At 37.2% G+C, this 12,612-nt stretch overlaps 1 long non-coding RNA gene across 1 annotated transcript; it reads right to left on the bottom strand.

The window, feature by feature from the left end:
* Nucleotides 1-560: 560 nt before the first annotated feature.
* On the bottom strand, nucleotides 561-6,395 carry LOC131556319 (uncharacterized). Its single transcript, XR_009274605.1, has 3 exons — nucleotides 6,335-6,395; nucleotides 4,637-4,738; nucleotides 561-1,285 (listed from the first exon to the last, which is right to left on the bottom strand). It is a non-coding gene; the product is annotated as an uncharacterized LOC131556319 (long non-coding RNA).
* Between the last annotated feature and the right edge of the window lie 6,217 nt (nucleotides 6,396-12,612).

Below are 12,612 nucleotides of genomic sequence, written 5' to 3' on the forward strand. Positions count from 1 at the left end.
AGATCATTAGTTCATTACAGTTTTATTCTCACTGCTAAGAAATGCGTATGTTCTTAGAATACTCATTGTCACACAATAAATAGGTTGAACTTAAATTATTTTGAAGGCACTTTTCCATGATTTTACCACCATTTACCATCACACCCACAAAAGGCTTGACTCTATGAACTCTCTCAGGTGCTCTTAAAGCACCTGTAACCACACCACCCTGTCCCACTTCTACCTACATACAGATTTCCTGCTTGAACTATTCCTAAATAATTATGAAATAGCACATACAGAATTCCCATTATGTCATAGACATCACTATGTTGTCTGTCTTTATGACACATTTTTAACCTACAGTACAGGAGAGGAAAGTTATGTTTTGGTAGCCATTAACAGCATAATCTCTGTAAGCTGTACAAAGATGAGAACTAAATGTTATTCTTGCTGCATCAGTCATGTTGTCATAAACCAGAGCTGTGATAACAAAGTTTACTGTTAGCTTAGCAGTTTTACACTGCTAAAAGTATGCATAGTCATCATTTTTGCTTCTTCCTAAAATGAATTTTCCTTCCATGAGGCCATTTGCAATTGCCATTTTAAATTCCATTGCTCCTGTGAACTCCTGTTCCTGAGAAACATAAACATGTAGCTCATTGCAACAAGAAGTGATGAACTGCAGCACGATTTTTAAAGTTTTGTATTTTAAAAAAAATTTGGCATAAATCCAGTTTTGGAGTTTAAATCCATTTCAGAATATGTGTTATTGACTTTGAGACTTCTGAGCAATGAAAATGCTTGACTGATGCATCACAAGAATTATTCCTTTCTGTTCATGTTCGTGGCAGCTGTGCTGAGAGAAAACACCATGGCTGATGGGGCCCATGAGAGAAAGCTGTTACACTGTTCTGTATTCATTATTGAGCCTAATTACTCTCAGATTACAATGCAAAGTGCATCTGTTTTGAATGACATTCTACTAATAGACATGCAGAGTGAACCAAATAGCTCGTCCTAATGTCATGCAAGTGATTTCTTCTTTAAGAGGGTGAATGGCATCGATAGGCACATATATTTTATTCACAAAAATTTAACAATTTAACCCTAATTATTTACAACAGTTGGATGGGATTTTTTTTTCATGCATTCAATAAAACCTCCACATTATAAGAGACATCTATAGAACTGTATCCAGGAGCACATCCGTGTTGTCTGGTCCAGGCACTCTCACCACAATGTGCTTGCAACCCAGCCTCAAGGGCTGGTGGTGGCCCAGGCTTCCATTCCATCTCTGCAGCTCCTGATTTCCACACAAATAAAATACAAGCATGTAGGTTAGATGGGAGTACCAGAGCCCTCCAATGAATTACCAGTTCAGGGCAATGGGGAGATTGTGTTTCTTGCACCTGCCTGCATGAGTTTTGCAACAAGCAGAAGGGATTCATTTGGAGGATCCGGTAAAAGAGTTAGCTAATTCCCACTTATCAAGTTTGCTTCTACTATTGGACTTGCTTTGCTTAGTTGGTTGGGAGTTTGAAGCTTAATTCCTTTTTTTTTTTTTTCCTTTTTAGCTACTGCAGTTTGCCTAAAATAACAATAAATTTAATATTCCACTTTTAGAGGAATTTAGAATATCCTCTAGAACACTCAAGGGACAGCTATCCTACACTCCACCAGCTAAGAGAGAACACAGATGTGATGTTTTTTGAAGGAAGTTTCTTTGTCTTTTTCTGTTCTTGGTTGTTGGCTGGTTTTGGGTTTTTAATATAAAAATATTATGTCCTAAAGAAAGAACAGAAGCCAGCAGCATCAGTGTCCACATTAAAAACAAAACAACTGGTGTGTGTCCTGTGACTTAACAAAAGCAATCTACTAGAAGAAATATTTTCTGTGGATTGGAAAGTTGTATGCTGTTATTTAGCCTGCATTGAATTTGTAGTAATGAGTTATAAACCACTGAAAATGATAGCACAAGCAGCTGTAATGAAAATCCTGATTTCCGAAGTTTAGTGGCATATGATACAGTGCCACTTTAATAAGGCTTCTACACTTGCATAGCTCTTCAATATTTTATTTAAAAAAAAAAAGAGACATGCTCTAAAAAAACTTAGCCACTCTTACTACAAATTTATTGTGTTCGCTTTTTTTTTTCAGAAATAATTCTGCTTTGATTAAAATTACCTAGGTAATTTCACTACAACTATGCTATAAATTGCATCTCACTGCATACTTCTCACAGGACTTCTTTCCACCAAAACTATTATCTATTGCTCCTAACCTTCTATAAACTCTAGTGCAGACTTTCCATGATTAACTGAAAGTGGACCTTGAGAAAGAATATTTTTGGGGGGCTAACTGTAGAACCCCTGTGTTCAGCACAAGAGGTTGGCCTTTTTTCCTGTTCCTGGCATCCAATCACTTCCATTTCCCTCTGTAATTCTGGATTCCAAAATATGGGAATTAGTTCTCTCTAATTGCATCAATGAACATGACAGTAGTAAAAGAGGAGAGGAAGAAAACTGCTTGTAAGACTTAAAAAAGAGTGGGTAATGTTCAAATGTGTGTATGCGAAAATGGTCTATAGGACAGTACACATTCCTTCCAAAGATGACTCTCTTGTCATGCCTTGGAAGTAAAGAGAGTGAAGACAACAGAATGAAACCACCAGAATGAAAACAATGTTGCAAATTCCCAAAATTAAAACTAGATCTAGAAAAGCAAACTTGAGACCAAATGATTTTCCAGTTCAACATTTACTGTCATTTAACTTGTCTGGAAATGCTGAAAAATTGACCCATAAACAGAAACAGGTGTTTTTGCAGAAGACAGAGTACTGAAAAACCCAGATAAATAACAGTTTCCATCATTCACAGATTTTGATATTATATTTTACTGGTGTCCCAGAAAGGAAATGAAAAAGAAGGTGTACATCTGAAGTGCAATTTTCAGCATTATTGTTTGGCAGCAGAAAGTAGACAGAAAGTGATCTGACTGACAATAAAACCTCCTCAAGCAGTGCAGTGTGGGGAGAGAACTGTGTGGGGCTTATGGGGTTCCGCAACAGAGAGGATTGTAAAAGGCAGTCTGTGATAAAACAATCCTAGTGGAACACATTTCTAAATGTACACAACAGCTGACAGTGAAGCAAGAGTACCAGTTCTAGGGATGAAAATTGCATTGGAGCTGAACAGGTTCATAGAGGATTAGAATGTTTTGGAGAATCTTTCCCATGAGAAACAAAACGGTGGCTTTCTTACATATAATTTATCATCCCACCTGGATATTTATACCTATCACAAATATCTGGCAAGCTAAACATTCTGGAATGATTGTTGACTATGAAGCATGATTGCTGCATAAAATGTCACATATTGCTTCATTGTTCTCCTGATTAAGAGCACTTTTTTATTTAGTATTTTTAAAGAACACTCAAATCAGTACAATTGGAAGAAAACAGAAAAAATACTTTTAGTGTTTGCCTCTGACAAACTCCTATAAATCAGGAGAATGCACTTACTTATATCACTAATTTTTTTTCAGTTATTTTTCAGGAATATAATTAAAGAGATTTTATATGTTAAAAACACACCAAGGAAGAAAAATGAACAAAAACCTAAACAAAAAACCCCAAACCTGTAGAGGAGAAAAAACCATGGAAGTGTGAGAGAATCTATTTTTTTCCTCTCTTGCTCTCATTCTCCAACTAGATTCTCTCTCAAATCCTTCATAACAATTAAAAGCGGAATGATGACATGTCAGGTTTGGCAGATATATGAGTGGATACATGCATATATAAAATACAATAACAATGTGCTACTGAAGAGGCTAGCAGATAATGAACCATCATTATGGTGTTTTAATGTGTCTTAGCATCACTGCTCCTATTGACTTGAAAGTAAACAGCATCTTCAAGAAGCAAAACCCAACCTGAGGTCTTGTTGGAGGCACATATTTACCACTGTATGGAAAAAACTGTGGGCAATACAGGTGTTCAGGTTTATCAATAAATGGGCAGTAGCCAAATAATATTTGCATTTAGGGAGCAAAATTTCCTTGAAACAGAGAGCAGAAACATCAGTTTTACCACTACAAACAGGTCTTAAAAGTACTGTTATCTCTCCTCAGATCCCAGTTCTTGCTATAGTTTAAATTTACTTTTGTGGTCCTCACAGATTAGGTCCCAGTTCTATGTCTTCATTAGATACTTACTAAATTTGCAGATGACAGGAGACAGACTGTCAGCAGGCCAAAGGAAAAAAAAATGTTTAAGTGTATTACACTTCCTGCTGATTACAGATTTGGGCCAGATCTTGGTCATGCTAACCTAAACTCGTGTCTCAGCCACTGATAGAGAGAAAAAAGAAATTTACTGATTTTGAAGTATGGAATGAAATAATAAGATTTTATATTTTTGATTTGCCTGAGTTTAGTAATCAGCTTGTTACAGTTAGTAGTTATGCTTAATCATATATTTAGTTAAATTAGGAAAGAAAAATGGAAATTAGGCATTCAAAAAGAATCTCTGCATGCATCTTGCTATCCAGAAGGAACTATTATTAGAAAAATCACATACTGAATTATACTTGGATTAGCCTGAACAGCCTGCAATAAAGGACCCTGAGAGAAAAGCACCCCACAATTCTTGCATTACCAAGGAGAGAGAAGACATTCACTGGAGGCAATTGCTGATTGACAGGTTGATTTTTTGGGAGATTTGGGGGTTTTTCTCCTGAAATCCAGAGCAGCTATTTCCCTAGAGGAGAAATCAAATCTTTTAGTGAGCCACACATGAACACAAATTCAGAAATGTCATAAGGATCCATGATTTATTATATCATCTCAGCAGAGAGAAAATGTTTAATTGTTCTTCTGATATCTGTTTGAAAAGACTTCACTAACTGATTCAAGGCTGCTGTCCTTTACTCCCTATGACATGGCAATACCTTTTTTTTTTTTGTTGTTGTTACATTTAAATAATTCCCCACAGCTTGTCTCTTTTCCTGTGAGGCTAGGCTAGACCTGATCCCAGCCTGAGATGTGAGCTGTAGATAAAATCTTGCTGAAGAACACAGTTCTGACACAAGCTCAGCAGTGGAAGGGAGCTGCAGGGAGAAATTTGTCCCTTGAGATTGCAGCCACAAAAGCCTGAGGGGCCTTTGCTACCCTGCAGGGAGAATACAGTCAATACCCACATAGTGATAATCAATACCCATACAGGGATCTATCAGGGGTGCCTTGACTGAGATTTTGGGGTAACCAAGAAATTGCGCATTGTGAATGAGGGGTTCACCCCTAAGTCTGCTTCTCACTGTGTCTCAGTGTCACTACAAGAGTAAAAGGATTGACTTAGGCATCAAAATCATGGGTTTCAGTAGAAAGAGGGAAACTTGTTTTCTCTTCAATCACTTCTATGGTTAGTGAATACATTTATATAATGAACTTGTTGACACAAGTGCAATTTGTCAGCAAAGTAGCCTGTGATGGCCCCTGCTTTTACAGCTTTCCTGGAGTGAAAGAAAAATTGCATTCACTACTAAGATTCACAAAAATCCCTAAACATTACTGCCATCATAGCAAATCACTGAATTTAATACTTCATTTATTCGGAAACTTTACTGGCCAAATTTGCGTAGTCATGGTTTTATTTTCCTCTCAGCTTTCTATTAGTTTGTTACAAATCAAAGAAAACACACTTCACAGAGAGCTGGCCTTGTATTATTGTCTATAAAAAGAAGGGCTGAGGTAGAGTTACTATTTCTTTGCCTCTAAGAGAATGCAATATTAAAAATTCAACAAAGTTTTCAATACTGCCTCATAAAAACAAGCTTGGTGAAATACTTAATATTGCTAGGCTCTAAAACAAATTCTGTCCTTTTTTGATATTCATGTAATTTCTATAGTATTTTCATGAAATCTAAATTAAAAGAGACAGTGCGAAACTTTACTATCTTCTCTAAAATTTAGTTGATATATTTCTTGTGGAGATACCAGAAAATCTTACTAAAAGTTGCAAAGCATGAGCAAAAACTGTCCAAGCTTCCAAGTACTGAGAAACATAAATACTTAAAAACCAATCTACTGTTTCAGCTGTTGGTAGCTTTTACTGAAGAAAGCTAAATTCCACAGCTAAGTGATATTTCTGTTCAAACAGATCATGCTAAAAAGAGATCCTGTTTGATACAAGAGTAATGAGATACTCCTGCCATGAGGAGTAGGAACTGCTGTGCCCCCGCGGTAGCTTAGAAAGAGGCTTGCTTTCCTAAGAACAACATAGGAAGGCGTTGTCTTACACATCAAGAGTTATATTATTATTGTAGTGCAAGGATTCCATATCACCAGAGTTTTATACCTCAATGTTTTCTCAAAGGCAACTCCTCTAAGCACTAGCAGTTCCTGGTCCTTGCAATAGCCATCTGACTTCAGATCCCACCAATTCACTCTTTTATGCCACTTGTTCTTATTAGCTACAGGTGTGGCCTGTTAAGATCAGTCCTGCTCCTAATCTTTAGTAATTGGTCCAGCTGCAACTCATTGGAGGATAAGTATACATTCTATACCACCTTCATTTACCCATACTGTATTCTCCTACAGGAAGGTGGCTAGAAGATGGACCAAAATTGTGTAAAGAAAACAGAGGTCTGGAAACCAGTCCCAGGCCCTAAGCTGCGGCCTGGGTTTACACAACAAAGGAGCAGATTGATATTCTCTGTAGGATGCCACGTGGAACAAAATTGGGCATTAACATGGTTGGCTCAAACCCCCAGTGTGGCTCCTGAAGGAGCTGATGGTGCTGTATCAATCTGCAGGATTGGTGCTGGCTTGCTGCATTCTGCACTCTGGGGCCACACACAGCACCAAAGCTGACAGTAGGGGTAGCTCATTTCCATCTCACTGACAGTTTATTTTTATTTTTTTTTCAAGTAATGCCCTGACCCTTTAAAAACTGTCGTTAATTTTTGTAAAGTTAAAGCATTTTGAATACATGAGTATGTGTAAAGCAAATACCAACAAATGTAATGTTATTCAGCATAAGGGAAAGAAACTGTTCATTTATCACAATAGCTGGTCTTATGAGCAATAACAAATCTCATTTCTCTTCTTTGTCAGTTGAAACTTTTTTTGACACTGTTTTGTCTCTGTAACTTTGAGAACTTAACCTAAAAATAACTTTACGACAGCTGTGACTGAGCTCATAAAATGCTACTTTTGATTTTCCTTCATTTGAGATTCAGGGCTGATCTAGATAGACCCTGAAAATTAAATTTATGAAAGCTGCTTCAAAAATGCTTTAACTTCCAGAGGGTCGCCCCTTCCACGCCCAAACTTTGACAAGAAAGACCTCCTCCTGGAAGTCTCCTCCAGACCATTTCTATAATTCTTTTTTCCGCTCAGCAAGGAGGTGAAGTGTGGCTGCGCCCCACAGGCACAGCCCACAGGACAGACTGTGTATCAGAGCTCTGCTCCCTGTCTTCTCTGCCAAAGCTCTGCAAAGGTTAGGGAGCGGGGAGATTAAGCCAGGCTGCTCAGACCCTGATTTAGTTCTTCATTTATACAGGTCTCCTACCAGTAATTTATATGATAAAATGTTTATGCTTCAGTATTTATGTGCATTATGTCAGCTAAATTAAGGGGTCCAAGAGTTCTAGCATAAAATAAGTAAGCACAACACAGCATAATGAAATAAGGTCCTGTTTTAAAGTGCCTGATGTCAGCTTGATGTGCTACCTTTCATAAATAAAGTAATTACTTAATCTTTTGCTGTATGAGAGTTCTGACCTCTGACTTGAGTGTAAGCCTTGTATATCTTTTGAAAACCACTATACCTTTATACACATAAAGCAAGCAAAGACACTCAAAATGACACAGAAGAGCTTGAAGAAAAATATTTTCAAAAGATAAGGTCAAAAGGCAGACATGATTGTAGTCCTATATGCTAAAAAAGGTAAATGAGTATTAACATTCTATTTTATTCCCATGAAAAATTTGTGTCTAAAGCATCTGCACTGGGCTGACACACAACTTCATATTTGCTCCTTGCCAGATGAAGAACTGGATACCAGACTATTCCTAAGAGGACTACAGAAAGCTATATCTAAGTATCTTTGCTACACTGAAGTTAAACTTGCTTCCTCTGTGTTCCAAATTTGTATTCCAGAGGCAACAGCTAGCTAAAACAAAGTAAAATAACAATAGCTAAACAAACAAAGCAGTAACGATTCTCCCAGGAAGGTAAAAAAAAACATTATTAAAATATTTAAAATACCAAACCCAAAAAGTAAAAACAAACAGATAGTCCAAAACCAGAAACAATTTTTTACATAGCTTAAGACTGGAATAAGAACCAGCTCATCCAGCTGCTCTCACGGTAGTATGTAACACACAGAAGGACTTGCCCTGCATTCCTTGGGGTTCTGGAGAGGACTGCTGTGATTGCTGAGCCATCCACAACAGATACATTTTAGAACCCCACTTAGTTCCTTTTTTTTGCACTAGAAAACTTTTTAAATAAAAGACAATGAAGTAGAACACATGAATACTAAACTAAAATGCTGACAGAATATTTGTATGCATATTATTGTGAGCTAGACAGAACAACTGGTTTGTGTATAAAAGTATTTATGCACAACACTCAGTTCCCCCACAAGCCTCTTGTTGCCTGAGGAAGCCCAGCTTCCTCAGTATCTCCTGAGGTAAGAGATCCCTCAATTCCTTAATTATCTTAATGGCCCATCACTGGACTCAGTCCAGTGAGTTTACATCTTGTCCTGAGGAGCCCAGAGCTTGACCCAGCACACCAGATAAGTCTCACTGGAGCTGAATAGAGTGGGTAGATCACCAGCTCCAACCTGCAAACAGCACTCATCCTAAAGCATCCCAGGATGGTGCTGGCAGTCAGTATTTAAACACTATTTTTATTTTCTAGGTATGTATTTTTACTATTGGAACATTGCCATCTTTTAAATCTTCTGGTATATTTAAAAGATAATTGGCATAAAGGGGAAACGAAAATGCAGTAATTCAAAGGCTTCAACCCATAGAAGATGACCACATTATTATTAGTAAGGAGTAAATGGAATAAAAGAAAATATAACTATATCTGGTCTTGATTGTATAAACCCTAGCTTGATATCCCTATCTACTCCATCTTTTATCCTCATAGTATAAATTTATATTCCAGCCACATAGTCATAACATCATTTTTGGAGAAGGAGAAACTTCTTTAATTTTTGAGTTGTCTTTCTGTTTCAAGAAAACATGAAGCATATAAGCATATAAGCAAAATGTGTCTCTTCCTCATTTTTTGAAAAACATTAAATATTGCATAATCCATTGTAACAATGTAGTCACACATTTACTACTCTATCAGGTTTATTGCAACAGTTTTTTAAGACATAGAACATATTTCTTCTTAATTTTAAGAAGTCAGCTAACCCGCAATTATAGCAAAGCATTAAGAAAATTTCTTTTAGTATAGGATTTGGAGGATAGGTGTTTTCCTTCATATTTTGCTGTTCATATTTGGGGTTTTTTTCCCTTAATGGCTATTCATCATTAATTTTGTTTTGCTTGAAGGTAATTTTACCCACCTGTTTCATCAAATTGGAGAAAAAAGGGGAATGGATAAGTGAACAGAAGGGGGGATATGCAAGGCAACACACAAAAACGTCCCATACAAATCTTTCTGACTTGTCAGCAGCAGGGATATAGAAGTTGGATGTACTGTAAGGCATCACGGTCACTGGATCTGTAATGATCCTTTCCATGGATCAGACTGCTGTCCTCTTCCATGGTGCCAAAGGAACTGCTGCTGCTCCCTGGATGGAACAGAAATCACCCAGGTCATTTTTTCCGTGCTTTTTTTCTTCTTCTTCTTTCTTCTCTTGGGGATGACTGAGTTAAGAACAAGTACTGTGTTTCTGACACTTCCACAACCTCTCACATACAGGCGGGTCCAAGAAGGGCTGGGCCAAGGCTCTCAAACTGAGAACTTGTGGAAATGTTTCACATTTCCAGTTTGCAGCTGGTAGACAGTGGGGAAAAAAAGAAAAGGAAAAAAAAATAAAATTGCACTGAAAGATTCAAAATATTTCTAGTGGATGTGTCTACAAAAAAAAGGGAGACCTAATATCTTTAGAAAATAATTTCCCCCTATATTGCCTCTAATCCCCTCATCTGTTTGTGAGGATCAAAACCTGAGAGGAATTAGAAAAACTGATCCATATCAGAGAGCCTGAATAAAATTCACTGAGCTCTATGTGATAGAATAAACAGCCTACAAGCTCCACCTTTTTTTTACTGTAAACCATGTATGTATTGTTTCACTGTAAACCATTCTTACTGTAAACCAAAAATAATTTGCACCAATTTCTGCTTTATACCAGAAGATTCTGCAGTATAATGTCTTCTCTTTTATTCTGTCCCCTTACTTCTTTTCCCAGAAGGTTCTAATTCCCAGTCAATTAATAATGAATACAAGAATTAACCTAATAGCAGGATAATTTGTAAAGTTCTTTGAAATTCAGTGTAAAGCATTTAATAAGGCTATTGTTCTTATAAAATAAAAAAAAAACCCAAAACATATTTCTGAATTGGGCTTTATATTATTACTCTTTGTAGTGGTTACACCACAACATTGTTCTTACTTCTGTGACAAGACCAATTCTTTCTTCTCTAGTGTCCTTTCAATTGTTTTTGTGGAAATTATACATCTTGAAGATATTTACGAGCTACTGAAGAAAATGAGAACAAAACAAAATAAAGCCTTTCCCAAGACTGTATCAATGATTCCATTATCATTCTGTTTTTTCCTCAGAAGAAGTAAATAATTCATTTAACATTGATCATGCACACAAATGGCTTTACTTATAAAACTCCTTCTATGGCTTCAGCCTCTTGGCACACAGTGGCACGAGTCAGATTGCAGCTGCATGTGCACATTTTTGTTGAAAACCCTGCTCTGGGCTTCCCTCTACAAATTCTATGAATCTCTGTAGAACCTTCTATAGGTTCTGTGTTCCTTGCAGCAGTACTAAGTTTCTGCATCACCTCTGGGTCCCTAAGATATATTTTTAGCTTGGCAGTCTCACAGGGTTTCCCAACTAAAACATAGTCCAGATATTACTGAAATATAAATTTAATTATACATTTAAAAGCTGATTTAAAAGCTGATTAGACTTGGCTTTTGTGACAATAAACATTAGTGCTTAATGTTTCTTGATTATCACTTTAGCAAGTGACAATGCATTTATCTTTTTATTACCAATTTTAAAAGGCTTTCCAACTCCTGCTTAAGCTGCAGTCTCTATGAGAAGTTTTGCCCTCTCTGTCAGGAGGTACAAACACACAGAGACATTGTCAGTCTGCAAAGGTGGAGCAACAGGCAAATCTCACTGAGGAAAAAGGAGTGAATGGCTGAGTAGAGAGCAAGAAACCCTCTCAGTTTTGTTTTGCTTTCTGTGTGTATGCAGGCAAGGTGCATTTTCTTGTTTGTAAGTGGCTCACTTGCACAGCCATGGAGCTCCCAGTTCTCAGTTCTGCCTTGAGTTTTTCTACCAGTGAATATCAAAACTACCCAGTGAACCTTAAATCCAATCCTCTTGTAACATGAGGAGGGTGGTGATGTTATGATATATTTTAGCCAACTAACAAAATCAGTGGGAAGATCTGGTGAGCAGATGGAAATTCTGCCCAGAGTGTCCATGAATAATGATCATTCTTTACCAATAAATTTTGTGGGTAACAGTGGAAAATAAACATGATGGAACCTGAAAAACATGGAGCTGGGAAACCTGTTTTATTTTAAAGTACTTTATTTTTCTTCATGTTTCCATTACAGCAGAACCTGTAGAGTCTTTATGTAGAATTTTGATCTGCCAGACTCTGGAAAGAAGCAAACAAAAGACAATCTGTGTGTGGAACTGTGGCATTAAGGGTGGACATCCCAGGATGTGCCTCTAAAGCCTTAGACTTAATTTGTTCACCTTTTCAGATGAAAAGATTTACTTGCAATCTCCAAAGGATTATTAAAGGATAGCTCTTGCTTTTTCAAAGCATAGCTACTGGGAAATTTTATCTGGACAATCTCAACAAGACTGTTCAACAAGACGAATTCAAAAATCTAGCAGAAAGTACTCAGGGAGGATAATAGCACAACTCAACTGAATGCATCATTCCCAGTGGTGAAAAGTCTGTCAGGCAGAAAATACATTAAGGGCATACAAAGATCAGAGGTGCACTATAAATTCATAAGGGACTGCTGTTGTAAAGACAGGTCTCACTTCAGGATGTGTCCTAGGAGGTGCTATGGAGAACATCAGAGGCAGCTTTCTTTTCCCTCTTTACTGGTAGAATGGAGTCCCTGAAGGGTTCGGGCTCATTTTGGATGTCTTAAGAGTGATACTGGCAAACTGCAGATTCCAGCAGGGAAAATTGAAGAAAATGTGAACATGCAAAGAGTTTTATAAAGCATGACTCGGGAGAAAATTAGGGGATTTGTTCAGTCCAAAAAAGAATGGTTGGGCTGGTAGAAAACATTATCTTAAAAGCAGTTAGAAAAAAGGAAGATGGTTTGTTCTTCATACACATCAGGGGAAGGACAAGTAGAATTCAGCAAAGGCTTCAGGTCTG

This window comes from Ammospiza caudacuta, chromosome 3 (assembly GCF_027887145.1).
Source record: "Ammospiza caudacuta isolate bAmmCau1 chromosome 3, bAmmCau1.pri, whole genome shotgun sequence".
NCBI classification, from domain to species: domain Eukaryota; kingdom Metazoa; phylum Chordata; class Aves; order Passeriformes; family Passerellidae; genus Ammospiza; species Ammospiza caudacuta.